General features: G+C 39.1%; 1 long non-coding RNA gene across 1 annotated transcript in view; it reads right to left on the reverse strand.

Moving 5' to 3' along the window:
- Positions 1 to 3,180: 3,180 nt before the first annotated feature.
- LOC112604984 overlaps positions 3,181 to 17,835 on the reverse strand; it is a 61,352-nt gene continuing 46,697 nt past the window's right edge. The window contains exon 4 of the long non-coding RNA XR_003115317.1: positions 3,181 to 5,083. This is a non-coding gene — a long non-coding RNA (uncharacterized LOC112604984). The remainder of the gene's footprint in view (positions 5,084 to 17,835) is intronic.

Here is a 17,835-nt window from a genome sequence, read left to right on the forward strand (position 1 = left end):
CTGTCACCCAAGCTGGAGTGCACTGGAATGATCCTGGCTCACTGCAATCTCCCTCTCCTGGGTTCAAGTGATTCTTAGGCCTCAGCCTCCCGAGTAGCTGGGATTACAGGCGCACATCACCACACCCGGCTAAATTTTTTGTATTTTTGTAGAGACAGATTTCATCAAGAAGGCTGGTCTTGAATTCCCGACCTCGTGATCTGCCCGCCTTGGCCTTCCAAAGTGCTGGAATTGCAGGCATGAGCCACTGCGCCCGGCCAGAATAACAGAATAACCGTTTGGCTCAAGCCTGTAATCCCAGCACTTTGGGAGGCCGAGGCGGGTGGATCACGAGGTCAGGAGATCGAGACTATCCTGGCTAACATGGTGAAACCCCGTCTCTACTAAAAATACAAAAAACTAGCCGGGCGAGGTGGCGGGCGCCTGTAGTCCCAGCTACTCGGGAGGCTGAGGCAGGAGAATGGCGGGAACCCGGGAGGCGGAGCTTGCAGTGAGCCGAGATCGCGCCACTGCACTCCAGCCTGGGCGACAGAGCGAGACTCCGTCTCAAAAAAAAAAAAATAAAATAAAATAAAATAAAATAAAATATCTAAGGAGCGGCTCAGCTGAGATCCTTGCTTAATCCCCTCCAATGGTTTTCAATCAGAATACATCCCAAGCCCCGCCCCTTGACTGGGAGCTCTGCGTGATGGCCCCGCCCTCTGCTGTGCTGTCCCGACGTCACAGGCTCCCTGCTGCGCTCCCTGTGCCCTGGCCCACTGGCCTCCTTTCCCACCCTCCCACACGCCATGCTTGTTCCCTCATCAAAGCTTTTCCACGTTATCTGGAATCTCTCCCCAGGTACTTGAGTAATTTTATATGCTATTGATTGTTCAGGTCTCAAATGAAATATCTCCTAGAGGGTTTCCATGAGAATCTACACATGTGGGCCCCAGTACCTAGCATTCTTCAGCACAACCAGTCTGTGTACTTTCATGTCACTGGGCAGTACTAAAAGCTGCAATTTTTCCCATGGGATACAGACTCCAGGACAGCATGAATATTTTCTTTCTTACTTATCATCGATTCCACAGGATCTAATACAATATATACTTGTATTATATTTAGCGTATAGTTGGCACTCAATAAATATTTATTAAATCAATCAATAAATCTTTATGAATTACATGGCTGTCAGAGTTGGGGAAATCTTTTCCTAACTCATCTCAGTGCTTGTATGGGTTCTCTCTAGATATAATGATTGGATAATGTCTTAGCACTGAGTCCTGGGATGAGAGAGGTGTGGAAGTGGTGCAGGCAACAGGGGTGAATACACACAGTTCTGAGTGGCCATAAAGTCATACTTGTTTCCAAGCTGGAGGTTCAAATGGAACTGGAGATGTGGAATAGCACAGGTCACATGAATAAGGATTACAAAGGTTCAGTAGAACGTAAAACGCCTGAGTTAGGAGAGCACCAAGTATTCTGGCCAAAAGTCTTTGAAAATATCATTGAAATTTAAACTTAAAGGCTGGTTGGGTTTGATGTTCATTTTGACAGTTCTTCTGCTCTTCCTGTCCAGTGCCCAGGAACAGTGCCTGATGCATAGTAGGAGCCTAGTGAGTACTTCAGGATTCACACGGAGTGATGAAGCTGAACACTAACGCTAGAGTCAGCTGAAAGTCTGCATCTGGGGAGGCACGCAGCAAAGAAATTTCTCAGTGCCCAAAGCCAGTGAGTGCTTTAGAATCCAGACTGAGAAACAACAAATGGATGAGATAAGTAAATGTGATGTCAAAACCTGACTGTGGTGTTACAAAAGACATTACAGACAAATATCCCGTATAAACATAGACTCAAAGCTCTTCAACAAAATATTGGCAAATTAAATCCAAATACACACACACACATATGCATATGTATACATTATGCATTATGACCAAGTGAGATTTATTTCTGGAGTAGGAAGATTTTTATGATATTCAAAAATTAATCAATATGTTGGAGTCAAGACAAGGATGCTTACTCTCATTACTTCTTTTTAAACATTATACTGGAGGTTCTAGCCAGTGCAATAAAACAAACAAATGAAAAGAAACAAAAATTATAAAGTTTAGAAAGAAGTAAAAATCCTTTTTCTTCAGATGGCACAATTATGTATGTAGAAAAACCCAAGGAAGATAACAATTACTAGAATGAATGGTTATTTTGGAAAAGTAGCAAGATACATTCTAAATATACAAAAACAAAAATTAGGCTCTATCAGTAAAACCAAACTATATTTGAAACAATCAGATTAAATACATAAGCCTTTGGTAAGTCCAATGAACATATAAGAAGAAAAGACTTTGATGAATAATTTATACTCCAGAGAGAGTATATAATTCCAGATTTGGAAAAGCTCTATTAAAATTGCAATTTTCTATTTTATGAATTGTTACCAAAAACTAAAACTGTTAATCACTCAGTAAAATATGGATTGCAAACATCTACCAAAAAAAAGTGGTTGTAAATTAAATAGTGACTAGGACAGAGCTAATTATAGATATGTTGATATATGGAGATTAATTCGCACACATATATGTCCTACCTCTGTCCAGCTGAGAGGGCCTAGAAGCTGTGACATCCTGGTAGCAATAAGCATACCTAATGCCCAGATCTTACTTTCCAAATACCATTCTCCAATAAAAGAACCCAAAGCTCCTTAGAGAAATGGCTGATTCTAAAGATAGAGTAAGAAAAATACAAACTAAGCCTGGAACATCTTGAAGTGACAAAAGTAAGAAAGTGCTAAAAAAATTAAATAATAATAATGATAGATGGAGGCATGTCCAAAGGACACAGAAGTCAACCTGAAAGAGCCCAATGGTCAAAGCTGAAATACTGTCAGCAACAAAATGGATTATTCCAATAAAATGAGTAGTTATGAGTTCATATTAATAAAAATGAATGTATGAAAGCATTAAACATGAAACTACAAGAGACAAGTCTCCTTTCAGAAGAATTTTTTTAAAAGTTGATATCCCCCATGCAAAAAGGTGAGGTTTAATTTCCCTGTTCTTGAGTGTGAGCTGGACTTCATGACTTGCTTCCAAAAAATTGCTTATAGGAATGAAAAAAATAGAAACTTTCCTTGTGGTAATTTGGCAGATACTCCCTTAACCGTGTTGTCAAGATTAACATCACCAGTAATAAGTTTGGTTGACATCCTATATCCATTGATTAGATGAGATGAGAAAGATACTTCCCTTTTGTAGAGTTCTTCCCTAAAACCTGTAAGCCCAGTCTAACCGTGAGAAAACATCAGACAAGCAAAATTTAGTGACAGTTCACAAAATACCTAATTAGGATTCCTCAAAAGTTCAAAGCCAGGCAATACGAGAAAAGAATAAGAAACTGTCACAGCCCAAGAAAAACAAAGGAGATGTAATGAACAAACATAATGTGGTACCTAGATTGGAACCTGACACAGAATAGAAAGTTAGTAAAACAATTGACAAAATCCAAGTAATGTCTGTAATTTAGTCAATAGTATCATACCAATCCTCATTTCTCAGTTTTGACAAATGGACCACAGTTATGTTAACAGTAGGGGAAGTGGGGTGAGGGGCATGTGGAGACTTTCTCTGTTTGTAAATTTTCTGTAAATTATAATTATTCCAAAATTTAAAAGTCTTAAAAATATACAGAAGCAATCCTAAATATCATATAGCATCTGCCTTGGTCCATTATGCACTTCTATAACAAAATGCCGTAAACTGGGTGTTTATAAGCAATAGGAATTTCTTCTGCACAGTCCTGGTGGCTGGAAGTCCAAGAGTTAGGTGCTGGCAGGTTTGGCATCTGGTGAGGCCCTGCTTCCTGATTCATAGATGGGACCTTTTCACTTTGTCCTCACATAGTGGGAGAGGTTAAAGAGCTCCTTTTGCCTTATTTGATAAGGGCACTAATCCCATTCATGAGGGCTCCACCCTCATGGCCTGATCACCTCCCAAAGGTCCCACCTCCTAATACCACCACCTTGAGGCTAGGATTTCAACATAATGAATCTTACAGGAGTACAAACATTCAGTCCATAGCAGTATCCGGACCCCAGAAGAGACACCAAACCCACTGTGTTTTATAAGGTGATTCTACCAAATATGCAAGCAACTGATCATTCTTACGTTTTGCAAAACATTCCATGGCATGGAGAATAATGGGCTAATTTCCAGCTCATTCTATGACGCTAGTGTAATTTTGAAACCAAGACACCAAAAGGGTATCAAGAAAGTATGGAAGGAAGAAATAATGAAAACAAAACAGTAAGTCATTATCATGTATGAACTTGTACATCAAATCCTAAAAAAATAATAAATTAAATTTGTCAGTATATTTAATGAGCAAAACATTAGAGAAAACAAGCAGTGTTTAATCCAGGACTTCAAGTAAATTTCATGTTTGGTATCTTAATAAATAGGAAAAAAGAAACATGATTATCACAATAGTTACTGGAAAAACCCTCTGATAAAATTTAGCATCTCTTCCTGGTAAATGGCTTTAGCTTGAAACAGAGGGAATTTTTTTAACCTGCCAAAAGGAATTGCCCAGTAAACCACAAGAAGTCCCTGTATGAAAGATGAATCATTAGAGACATTCCCATCAAGGGCAGAGACAGGAAAGTGAGGCTCACTGTTACAAAAACTATTCAGAATTGTTCTAGAAGTTTTAAACCATAAATGAGGTGAGAATTTTTAAATATATGAAAAAAACATAGTACAACATTTCTCAAAGTGTGGTCGCTGGACCAACAGCATTAGGTAGTTAGAAGAATGAATTATTGAGCCCCATCCCAGACCTCCGGAATCAGAAACTCATAGAGTGGGAATTGGCAATCTGTGCGTTAGCAGTCCCCAGGGAGGCTGGGATGTCTCCTGAAGATTGAGAAACTCGCTGTAGTCAATGCTGTTGGTTTCAATGCTGTTGGAAGCCAGAGCACTCCAACCCCCAACACTTTGCACCTGTCCGCTTCTCCTGAGGACTGTGCTCAGCTGAAGGAAGTCCACTTGCTCAGAAATGCCCAGAAGATTCTGCTTTCTTTCTGTGGGGGTTTGCTTTCCAGACCCTCGAAGATACAAGATCCACAGATGCTAAAGTTCCTGCTATAAAATGGTGTAGTATTTGCATATAATCCAGGCACATTCTCCCATATACTTGAAATCATCTCTACATTACTTATATCACCTAATACAGCCTGTAGCCAATGACTAACTGATACAGGGATGTTGAAGGCAGCCCTCTTGCTTCAAAGTAGCATAACTCTATGATGCTATTCGCAAGCCAGAAGGCCCTGTGGGGTCAGGCTGAGGTTGGGCCACAGCTGAGGCCACACCTGCACGACTTTCCCCTTGCCCTGGCCTGCTATCCTCACTCTCTGACAGGTTTCACCTAAGAACACATTTTCCTGGAAACCACTGGCCCAAGAATCATGTCTCAGGGTCAGCTTCTAGAAAATCCAATCAGACATAGATTGTAAGTTGAGTAGAGGGGGTGCTTAATTTTGAAAACTATCATTTTCCACCTAGAGATTTTTAAATAACCAACTATGAGACTATTATAATAGCTCATACTTAAATAGCCCTTACTATATGCCAGGTCATATATATACACACACACACACACACACACACACACACACATTGAATATGCACAACATTCCTCCAATGTAGACATATTATTTTTACCCTCATTTTATAGATGAAGCAACCAAGACACAAAGAAGTTTAACAATTTTTCACATTGCCATACAATTAAAGTTCTTTATCAATTGAGTAAAAGATACAGTTTCAAGTATAATTTAAGAATTTGCAAATAGGTAATTGAAAACTATTGGAAATTTAAATTCATAATTAAAGATTTTAAATAAAAAGAGTTTACCAAGTGCAGACACAGTTGATGATTATATTTGCAGATCACTCTGTTTGGTTTTCATTGCAGACATTTACTTATTTTTATAGAAAGCTCTGGCAGAAAAAGCAACACTCTCCACGTACAGGTATCCTTTGCTCTTCCAATTCTTGCTTTCTAAATTTAGACACTGAATAGATTCAACCAATTTTTGGATTACCCCATGTTATATGAATTCTCCCTACTTGCTATTCAAAACTCGGGATCAAAGAGATTTGGAGAACACAGTTCTCCACACTATCTGAACTTGCTATCGAATTCTCACTCTCCAACTTTAGAAATGGAATAGATTAAATTTGGAGAAACACTTGCATTCCATCCTATTCTCTATATCCTTACTACATTAGGCAAGGCCCTCATACTAGCTTTGGTCAAGGCAATGTGAGCAGAAGGGACCCAGGAGAGCCCTTCCCAGGCTGAGCTTCAGAGGACCTGGTGATCCTTTAGCCTCACCTATGTTGTAATGCTGTGCCCAGGAAAAACACACGTTGCCTTTGGAGCAGCCTCAGGACGGTGGGACCTTCATTACTCTGGCTCCCCAAGCAGCTGTGCTGAGCTGAGCCCATGCTACCTTCCAAGGACATTGGTATGCATAAGAAGAAAGAGCATTGCCGTGTGGAACCACTGAGATTTTGCAGTTAATGTATTGCCATAGTGTATCCTAAACTGTCCAGACTAATACAGCAATCATTTATTAAATCTCAAATAAGAGTAAACTAAGTAGTGTTGAAAAAATTGTCATTATACTTAAAGAAAGAAAAAGCTAGAATTCTTTCATATAATGCAAAAGGAATGCCCTAATGAAATTAGAGTTGTCCCTCTATATCTGGGGAGAATTGCTTTCCAGACCATCAAAGATACAAGACACACAGATGCTCAAGTTGCTGAAATAAAGTGGCATAGTATTTGCATACAACCCAGGGACATTCTCCTGTATACTTGAAGTCGTGTATTACATACAATACCTAATACAATGTAAATACTATGTCAATAGATATTATGCTGTATTTTTATTTGTATTTTTAATTTTTGTATCATTATTTTTATTTCGTAAATTTTTAAAAAATAATTTGATGTATAGTTGGTTGAATCTGCAGATGTGGAACCCAAGAATACAAAGGACTAACTATAAGAAAAAAGTATGGCCGGGCGCGGTGGCTCAAGCCTGTAATCCCAGCACTTTGGGAGGCCGAGACGGGCGGATCACGAGGTCAGGAGATCGAGACCATCCTGGCTAACACGGTGAAACCCCGTCTCTATTAAGAAATACAAAAAACTAGCCGGGCGAGGTGGCGGGCGCCTGTAGTCCCAGCTACTCGGGAGGCTGAGGCCGGAGAATGGCGTAAACCCAGGTGGCGGAGCTTGCAGTGAGCTGAGATCCGGCCACTGCACTCCAGCCTGGGTGACAGAGCGAGACTCCGTCTCAAAAAAAAAAAAAAAGAAAAAAGTATAAGAAAATATGAAGCCTATTTTAAGTAACATTTTGGTAAGACAGGCATTTTTATGCAAGGATTAAAATATAGGCATTAAAGAAAAAATGACAAATATGACCACATAAAAATGTAAAAGTTTCTTATGAAGAAAAACAAATTCAAGATTTAAAAAACAATTTTCAGTTGTAGAAACACCTTTGTTATATACCTGTGCATACACACAAACATGCACACACATACACACAATATGATGTGTATCCAAACTATTTAAAAAGAAATTCTATATATCAATTAAGAACAAGAAATCACCTACTAAATTTTAAATAATAATAAATAAAGGATATAAGTTGACATATTACAGATGACAAAAACAAATGAAAATAAGATATTATTTTCATTCTTTAAATTGATAAAAATTTTCAAAGAATTATAATATTTAAAGACAGAATGTGAAAAATCAGACCGTATCATGAAGTGTTGCTTTCTATAAGTAGAATAGGCTTTTAAAGGACATTTTAATTGCATTTGTTGATTTAAAAGATACTTTGGCTCACCAGTTCCATCTCTAGCAACCTCTCCCAGGGAAATATTTACCCATGTGCATGAATATTTGAATACTGTTTTTTGTAACATTGCTTGTAATACTCCACAATTAGAAATATAATGTCATTAAAACAAATAATTAAAAAAATTATATTACATCCATATTAAAGAACATCATTTATGGATTAAAAAATAAATTATTAAGACACTTTTAGTGATATGGAAGAATGTCTCATATATAGTATAAATGAAAAAGAAAATGAGCATAGAGCAATTTTTTATATAAAAAGAAAGTATACCTGTATGAGTGATCACACGTTACCTCTAAGGATACAAAGTAGCTCTTTAAATTCTAGGCTATAAGCATTCTTAAATGTATTAAAACGAGACTATATGCAGAGCATTCTATTCAATCAATTGCATATGTATATCCTGGAACACCGTTCCCAAATCTATTCATTCTCAAGTTTACAATATGTATTCTTGCTAATATTTACATATTTTTAAAATTGATTCACTTTTATTCTCAAGTAAATTTATTGGTAAAGAGTTATGCCATCACATAAATGAAAGATAAATACAGTATTAAATACAAAAAAGTTATTCAGTTCACAATAAAATTGTGCAATTAAATACTGTGATACATTATGTAATGCAAACCTAATAAATCCAACATTTTAAAAAATGAATACCTGAAAATAAATGCCTCAATGAAGGAGAGAGATGTTTCTGGTCAGTCATATACAAGATATATGTAGCTGGACACTTGGGAGTCTCTATCCGTATGATAATTTAGTTTCTTTGGTTTAAGCTAATGAGCACCAAATTAACTTACATGTGGTTGAAAAGGGTAAATTATCTTCTCTGACATTGTTAAATACTGAGATTCAATTGTTATTTTAAAATAATTGAGTTATCTAATAAACTGTTACTTCTGAAACACTCCACAGAGTCACTTCTCCTGCTGAATATGTTTATGTGTTTGCATGGCGATATCCCAAAAGAAGAAGAACAGCGGTGTCTAGGAGTCACTGTTGCCATCTGACTTGGAGAAGTACCCGTGGATCCCGTGTATGAAGTCTCTATTGTCTTTTCATGATGTTTCAAATTGTTTCAGCTACGTGATATGAGTTTATAACCGGGTTGGTAAACAATCGTGTTTTAGGTATTTGATTGAATGAGTGAATTTCAGCAGGAGACTCACTCCCAGGATCTGGGTGCATTTGTGTGATGAACAACTATAATAATGGCTGGCCCTGAGAGATCCTTTAAAACAGCACGCACACATTATCTCATATAATTCTCACAATCCCTGACAGAACTGGGATTCCCATTATACAGTTAGGAATTAGAGGTTCAAAGAGGTAAAATGCCCTGCCTGGGATCACATAGCAGTGTAATGATAAAAATCAAAAATATGAACCTCCAGAATGTTGAATTCCAGAGTGTCCTGTTAACTTCTAAATTGGAATCAGAGGCTGCAGCTACACGCCCCAGTGTCCTCAGCACAAGCAGTCTCATGTCTCCACCATGGGGCCTTATCTCAGGGAAGGGGGAATCTGTACTCTGGCACCAGGGCCCCTAGAATGTTCAGGCAAGGGGATACCTGGCACTACTGTTGAAAGTGCCACAGTCATACCTTAAGTGAGCTGTTGGCCAGCAGAGTGCCTGTGAGGCCAGGCGTGTGTGTGTGTGTGCATGCGCGCTAGTTGAATGTCAACATCAGAAGCCTGGAGGCACAGAAGTCACCCATGAGGAACTGCCCTTCCTACTTCCCAGCTTCCTTTCCCATGCCTTTCTTCCTCTCAGTTCCCAACCTGCACACCCAAACGGGCAATCCAACCCTAGCTCTGTCTCCTGTTGCAACACAGTTCTATGGAAAATCACCCTGAGATTGCCATGGTAAACACATTATACTTTCCGAACGACCAAACAAGATTAAGAACAAAAACATTCTAGGGCCAGGCATGGTGGCACACGCCGGTAATCCCAGCACTTTGGGAGGCCAAGGCGGGCAGATCACAAGGTCAGGAGTTCGAGACCAGCCTAGCCAACATGGTGAAACCCCGTCTCTACTAAAAATTAGCCGGGCATGGTGGTGCCTGCCTGTAATCCCAGCTCCTGAGGAGGTTGAGGCAGGAGAATTGTCTGAACCTGGGAGATGGAGGTTTTAGTGTGCCGAGATCATACCACTGCACTCCAGCCTGGGCGACAGAGCAAGACTCCATCACAAACAAACAAACAAACAAACAAACCACTCTAATGCCCAGCCTTCCTGGCAGATGCATGATTTAGATGTGTTTCCCAAGTATACGATTGAGTTTTCTGCATTTATGTTTCAATAATCTCTTCAGTCTTCACTGAAATCATCAATCCCAGTCAGCAATTAACGTGCTCAGACTTCCCTATATGTATCTGAATTATCCACTTGCACCTTCTGCTTTCAGGACTCCAGAATCTGTCTGAAGTTCCAGGTACTAATGCCCATGGTCCAGATCTAGGCAGGATGCTGAGTTGACAATTCGACCTCGCTTCCTCCCTGTGGCATCACCTACCACAGGGTGCTCCAGCCCTAACCCAGACTCCACATGGAGAAGCAGCCTAATGCTCTGATCTGCTCTTGAATTGTGCCATGTGGTCTTTAAAAGTTTTTGTCTTTTTCGTTTTTTCCAAACAGTCAAGATGAAATTGGCTTCTGGTCAGCAACTCGCTTTCTTTCCCTCCTCTGAGGTAGAGTCGCCAAAAAGGATTTTGTTTTGTTCCATTTTGCCTGCAACGATATGGATAGCCAAATAGGACTACAAATTATCTACATTGTTTTTATGAAGAAAAATATATTTATTTTCCTCGTACTTGGAATCGTCGCTTGCTAGGGCCAGGGAACCGATGTTGTCCCCTGATTTCTGTCCCCCTCTCACCCTAATTGGAGAGATCTGAGCACACCAGAGGATGTTTGTGGCTAAATTGGGGTATTATGAAAATAGTTCACAAAGCAAGTGGAAAGCTATATATAAAAATGATATTTACTTCTCATTTTAAATGAAGCCTAAGACAAAAGGCATATAGGTAAACACAGCTGCAACATTTTTAGGCATATAATCAAATGCAAAAATAATATTGGAAAACTATGTTAATTATTGTAATTAAATTGTGAACGATATTGATAGAAAAATATCTTTAAAACATATAAAATCAAAATGGAGCTTATCACATTACGGGAGTTTGCTGTATTGTATATGAGGTGCCTAGATGGAGGTGCCATTTAGCGAACTGCCCACTACTCCCCAGTAGTAGAGTAGAGGGAAGGAAGGGCTGAGGGACCAGAAAAGAACTCTAGACCTTTGCATAAATCTTAGCCCCAATTCCACGGTTTTGGGGAGTAAGTTTGCTGACCAACTTCTGAAAGTTGGTAGAGAAGAGTCAAAAGGGCCTAGACTTTGGAGTCAAATTTATCTGTGTTTGAACCATGGCCCACCCACCTCTTAGCAGGGTGTTTTAGGATCCACATCCCCAGCTACAACAGGAGACAAGGGTCTTGAGATCTTTAGAAATCCAAATTCCACTCGGATAATACAGTTTTCCTGGGAAAAGGAAATGTGGCATAATCCCAGCATTGTTTTCCTACATTGTTACTATATGGCTATGAAGTTTTTAGCCTTGCTTCTAAATGGGGGTTTAAGGAATGGTTCAGCAAACTTGGCTCAACCTTAAAGCCCACCATATCCCCAAAGTCTAGAAGACTCTGTCTTTGACTGCCTTTAATCTTGGAGTTCGCTTTCCTCCTGGATACTTGTGTTCAGAAGACACTTTGGCCCCAACAGAGGTGTCTAAAGCAGTGTCTGACTCTTCTTCTGGTCTACCACGTCCCTCTTGAGGATCCTTCTGAGTGCAGAAGAAAACCGGACATCGACCAAGAGGTTAACGGGTGCCATTTCTCCTTGTTACTTTGCATCATCCAAGAAAAAGAAATACTTCTTCAATTTTTCCAATCAATTGCACTCACAGCAAAGGTTGGTTGAGGAGCCACTCTGGAGCCTTCCCATCTGCTGCTTCATGGAAATGTTTGTACAGGATCTGGGCTTCCTGCCGAGCCCCGTTTCCATCATAAGTCGTGTGTTTCCTGTGCATGTTCTCACTCCACACATTAACCCCCTTTTCAGTTTTCACTTAAGTCTTATCTCTCACTTGATGAGCAATTTTTTCACTGGCTGGATCATTTGCAACAGTTTCACAAATGTCTTTTTCTCATTTCTGTAGAGAGAAATTGGTGAACTTGTTCATTCCTCAGATCTGAGCCACTGCTGAATTCATTTCTCTCTTTAGTTTACTCACTTTTATATTCTGGTGAAGAAACGTACGTGCCTTAGCTTGTCTCACTTTTTCTTCATTTTCATCATCTGCACTAGCAGTTGGCCTTTTTTTGGGGGGGAGGGGATGGACAATTATTTCACAAACAAACTAAATTTTTAATAATTGAATACAAATCGCTGCATATACAGCAAACAGAGACACTCTGAGCCACCCAGGAGTGAGTCAGCTGTCACAGTAGGAAGGCTCAGCCATGGACCTTAGCTGCAGGGGACAGGCAGGTACTTACCTTAGCAAATTATCACAGTATTTGCTGAAGGCCTGCTCAGAGTGGCAGAACTAGATAGATCTGTTGAACTTCACACCCTGGGCACCTCCATAGCACATTGGAAGTCACATAAGCCAATCAGCCTCCAATAACCTGCCTGTCAATTGAGAATCATGATGATAATGATGCCTGCTTCACAGTATTGTGACGATTAAATGAAATAATATTTGTAAAAAAATGTTTGAAAAAGTGTCAATGCTCTGTTATTATTTTCTACCCCGTCACAGAAATCCCATTTAGAATATCCCCCCACTCTGCAACCTGCCAAGTTGAATTTGTGATTTAAGGGTGATGCGGTTTGGTTGTGTCCCTACCCACTTCTCATCTTGAGTTGTATTTCCCATGATCCCCACATGTTATGGGAGGGACTCAGTGGGAGGTAATTTAATCATGGGGGTGGTTACCCTCATGCTGTTCTTGTGATAGTAAGTGAGTTCTCCCAAGATCTGATGGTTTTATAAGGGGCTTTTCCCCTCTTCACTCAGCACTTTTCCTTCCTGCCGCCATGTGAAGAAGGATATGTTTGCTTCTCCTTCCACCATGATTGTAAGTTTCCTGAGGCCTCCTCAGCACTGTGGAACTGTGCGTCAATTAACCTTTTCTTTATAAATTACCCAGTCCTGGGTACATCTTTATTGGCAGCATGAGAATGGACTAATAAAAAAGGTCAGAACTGAATCTGTGTGGAGAAAATGTAGTGGGGAGGGGGTATGCAAACTTTTAGGAAGTAAGTGTCTTCACACTCAACAGGATATAATATAGTAACCCTTGTGCTTTGCTTTTAGACATGTAAAATGGTTCAGGTTCTGTACAAAACAGTGTGGCTGTTCCTCAAAATTTTAACCACAGAGTTACAATAAAATCCAGCAATTCATCTTCTGAGTGTTTACTCAAAAGAATGCAAAGTAAGGACTTGAACAATATTTGTACTCCAATGTTCTTAGCAGCTTATTTACAATATCCAAAACGTGAAAATAATCCAAATGTCCATTGACAGATGAGTGGATAAAAAAAATGTGGTAAATACATATAATGGGATATTATTCAGCCTTAAAAAGTAATGAAAATCTGATGTGTGCTACCACATGAATGACCCTTGACATTATGCTAAGTGAAACAAGCCAGACACAAAAGGATAAATATTGTATGTGAGGTATCCAGACAGAAAGCAAAACAGAGGTTACCAGGGGTTGAAGGGAGTGGAAATGAGGAGTTAGTGTTTAATGGGTACAGAATTTCACTTTGGAAAGATGGAAAATTCTAAATCTGGATGGTGGTGATGGTTACACAGTAATAGCAATGAACTGGACACTTAAAAATTGTTAAAATGACAAATTATATGATATCTATATTTTACCAAAATAAACAATACATTATATATATATACTTTAAGTTCTAGGGTACATGTGCACAACGTGCAGGTTTGTTAAACATATGTATGCATGTGCCATGTTGGTGTGCTGCACCCATTAACTCGTCATTTACATTAGGTATATCTCCTAATGCTATCCCACCCCCCTCCTCCCACCCCATGACAGGCCCCAGTGTGCGATGTTCCCCTTGCTGTGTCCAAGAGTTCTCATTGTTCAATTCCCATCTATGAGTGAGAACATGCGGTGTTTGGTTTTTTGTCCTTGTGATATTTTCCTCAGAATGATAGTTTCCAACTTCATCCATGTCCCTACAAAGACATGAACTCATCCTTTTTTATGGCTGCATAGTATTCCATGGTGTATGTGTGCCACATTTTCTTAATCCAGTCTATTATTGATGGACATTTGGGTTGGGTCCAAGTCTTTGCTATTGTGAATAGTGCCACAATAAATATACATGTGCATGTGTCTTTAGAGCAGCATGATTTATAATCCTTTGGATATATACCCAGTAATGGAATGGCTGGGTCAAAGGGTATTTCTAGTTCTAGATCCTTGAGAAATCACCACACTGTCTTCCACAATGATTGAACTAGTTTACAGTTCCACCAACAGTGTAAAAGTGTTCCTATTTCTCCACATCCTCTCTAGCATCTGTTTTTTCCTGACTTTTTAATGATTGCCATTCTAACTGGTGTGAGATGGTGTCTCATCGTGGTTTTGATTTGCATTTCTCTGAAGTCCAGTGATGATAAACATTTTTTCATGTGTCTGTTGGCTGCATAAATGTCTTCTTTTGAGAAGCATCTGTTCATATCCTTCACCCACTTGTTGATTTTTTTTTTCTTGTAAATTTGTTTGAGTTCTTTGTAGATTCTGGATATTAGCCCTTTGTCAGATGAGTAGATTGCAAAACTTTTCTCCCATTCTGTAGGTTGCCTGTTCATTCTGATGGTAGTTTCGTTTGCTGTGCAGAAGGTCTTTAGTTTAATCAGATCCCATTTGTCAATTTTGGCTTTTGTTGCCATTGCTTTTGGTGTTTTAGACATGAGGTCCTTGCCCATGCCTATGTCCTGAATGGTATTGCCTAGGTTTTCTTCTAGGGTTTTTGTGGTTTTATGTCTAACATTTAAGTATTTAATCCATCTTGAATTAATTTTCATATAAAGTGTAAGGAAGGGATCCAGTTTTAGCTTTCTACACATGGCTAGCTAGTTTTCCCAGCACCATTTATTAAATAGGGAATCCTTTCCTCCTTTCTTGTTTTAGTCAGGTTTGTCAAAGATCAGATGGTTGTAGATGTGTGGTATTATTTCTGAGGGCTCTGTTCTGTTCCATTGGTCTATATCTCTGTTTTGGTACCAGTACCATGCTGTTTTAGTTACTAGAGCCTTGTAGTACAGTTGGAAGCCAGGTAGCGTGATGCCTCCAGCTTTGTTCTTTTGGCTTAGGATTGACTTGGCAATGAGGGCTCTTTTTTGGTTCCATATGAACTTTAAAGTAGTTTTTTCCAATTCTGTGAAGAAAGTCATTGGTAGCTTAATGGGGATGGCATTGAATCTATAAATTACTTTGGGCAGTATGGCCATTTTCACCGTATTGATTCTTCCTATCCATGAGCATGGAATGTTCTTCCATTTGTTTGTGTCCTCTTTTATTTTGTTAAGCAGTGGTTTGTAGTTCTCCTTGAACAGGTCCTTCACATTCCTTGTAAGTTGGATTCATAGGTATTTTATTCTCTTTGAAGCAGTTATGAATGGGAGTTCACTCATGATTTAGCTCTCTGTTTATCTGTTGTTGGTGTATAAGAATGCTTGTGATTTTTGCACATTGATTTTGGATCCTGAAACTTTGCTAAAGTTGCTTATCAGCTTAAGGAGATTTAGGACTGAGACGATGGGGTTTTCTAAATATACAATCATGCCATCTGCAAACAGGGACAATTTGACTTCCTCTTTTCCTAATTGAATACCCTTTATTTCTTTCTCCTGCCTGATTGCCTTGGCCAGAACTTCCAACACTATGTCGAATAGGAGTGGTGAGAGAGGGCATCCCTGTCTTCTGCCAGTTTTGAAAGGGAACACTTCCAGTTTTTGCCTATTCAGTATGATATTGGCTGTGGGTTTGTCATAAATAGCTCTTATTATTTTGAGATACATCCCATCAATACCTAATTTATTGAGAGTTTTTAGCATGAAGGGCCGTTGAATTTTGTCAAAGGCCTTTCCTGCATCTATTGAGATAATCATGTGGTTTTTGTCTTTGGTTCTGTTTATATGCTGGATTACATTTATTGATTTGCGTATGTTGAACAAGCCTTGCATCCCAGCGATGAAGCCCACTCGATCATGGTGGACAAGCTTTTGATGTGCTGCTGGTTTGCCTGTATTATATTGAGGATTTTTGCATCGATGTTCATCAGGGATATTGGTCTAAAATTCTCTTTTTTTTGTTGTGTCTCTGCCAGGCTTTGGTATCAGGATGATGCTGGCCTCATAAAATGAGTTAGGGAGGATTCCCTCTTTTTCTACTGATTGGAATAGTTTCAGAAGGAATGGTACCAGTTCCTCCTTGTACGTCTGGTAGAATTTGGCTGTGAATCCATGTGGTCCTGGACTTTTTTTGTTGGCAGGCTATTAATTATTGCCTCAATTTAGAGCCTGTTATTGGTCTATTTAGGGATTCAACTTCTTCCTGGATTAGTCTTGGGAGAGTGTATGTCTCCAGGAATTTATCCGTGTCTTCTAGATTTTCCAGTTTATTTGTGTAGAGGTGTTTATAGTATTCTCTGATAGTAGTTTGTATTTCTGTGGGATCAGTGGTGATATCCCCTTTATCACTTTTTATTGGGTCTATTTGATTCTTCTCTCTTTTCTTCTTTATTAGTCTTGCTAGCAGTCTATCAATTTTGTTGATCTTTTCAAAAAACCAGCTCCTGGATTCATTGATTTTTTGGAGGGTTTTTTGTGTCTCTATCTCCTTCAGTTCTGCTCTGATCTTAGTTATTTCTTGCCTTCTGCTAGCTTGTGAATGTGTTTGCTCTTGCTTCTCTAGTTCTTTTAATTGTGATGTTAGGGTGTCAATTTTAGATCTTTCCTGCTTTCTCTTGTGGACATTTAGTGCTATAAATTTCCCTTTACACACTGCTTTAAATGTGTCCCAGAGATTCTGGTATGTTGTGCCTTTGCTCTTATTGGTTTCAAAGAACATCTTTATTTCTGCCTTCATTTCATTATGTACCTAGTAGTGATTCAGGAGCAGGTTGTTCAGTTTCCATGTAGTTGAGTGGTTTTGAGTGAGTTTCTTACCAAGCAAATGTAAAACAAAAAAAGGCAGGGGTTGCAATCCTAGTCTCTGATGAAATAGACTTTAAATCAACAAAGATCAAAAGAGACAAAGAAGGCCATTACATAATGGTAAAGGGATCGATTCAACAAGAAGAGCTAACTATCCTAAATACATATGCACCCAATACAGGAGCACCCAGATTCATAAAACAAGTCCTTAGAGACCTACAAAGAGACTTAGACTTCCACACAATAATAATAGGAGATTTTAACACCCCACTGTCAACATTAGACAGATCAACAAGACAGAAAGTTAACAAGGACATCCAGGAATTGAACTCAATTCTGCACCAAGCGGACCTAATAGACATCTACAGAACTCTCCACCCCAAATCAATAGAATATACATTCTTCTCAGCACCACATCACACTTATTCCAAAATTGACCACATAGTTGGAAGTAAAGCACTCCTCAGCAAATGTAAAAGAACAGAAATTATAACAAACTGTCTCTCAGACCACAGTGCAATCAAACTAAATACAATATTAAAGCTACCTATAACAAACAAATTAATCCTGTCATACTAAGAATGCTAGCTGAGTAATAATGCGGTTTGCAAATTAATTTCCTTTTCTCA

The sequence above is a fragment of the Theropithecus gelada genome, chromosome 13 (assembly GCF_003255815.1).
Source record: "Theropithecus gelada isolate Dixy chromosome 13, Tgel_1.0, whole genome shotgun sequence".
Classification (NCBI taxonomy): domain Eukaryota; kingdom Metazoa; phylum Chordata; class Mammalia; order Primates; family Cercopithecidae; genus Theropithecus; species Theropithecus gelada.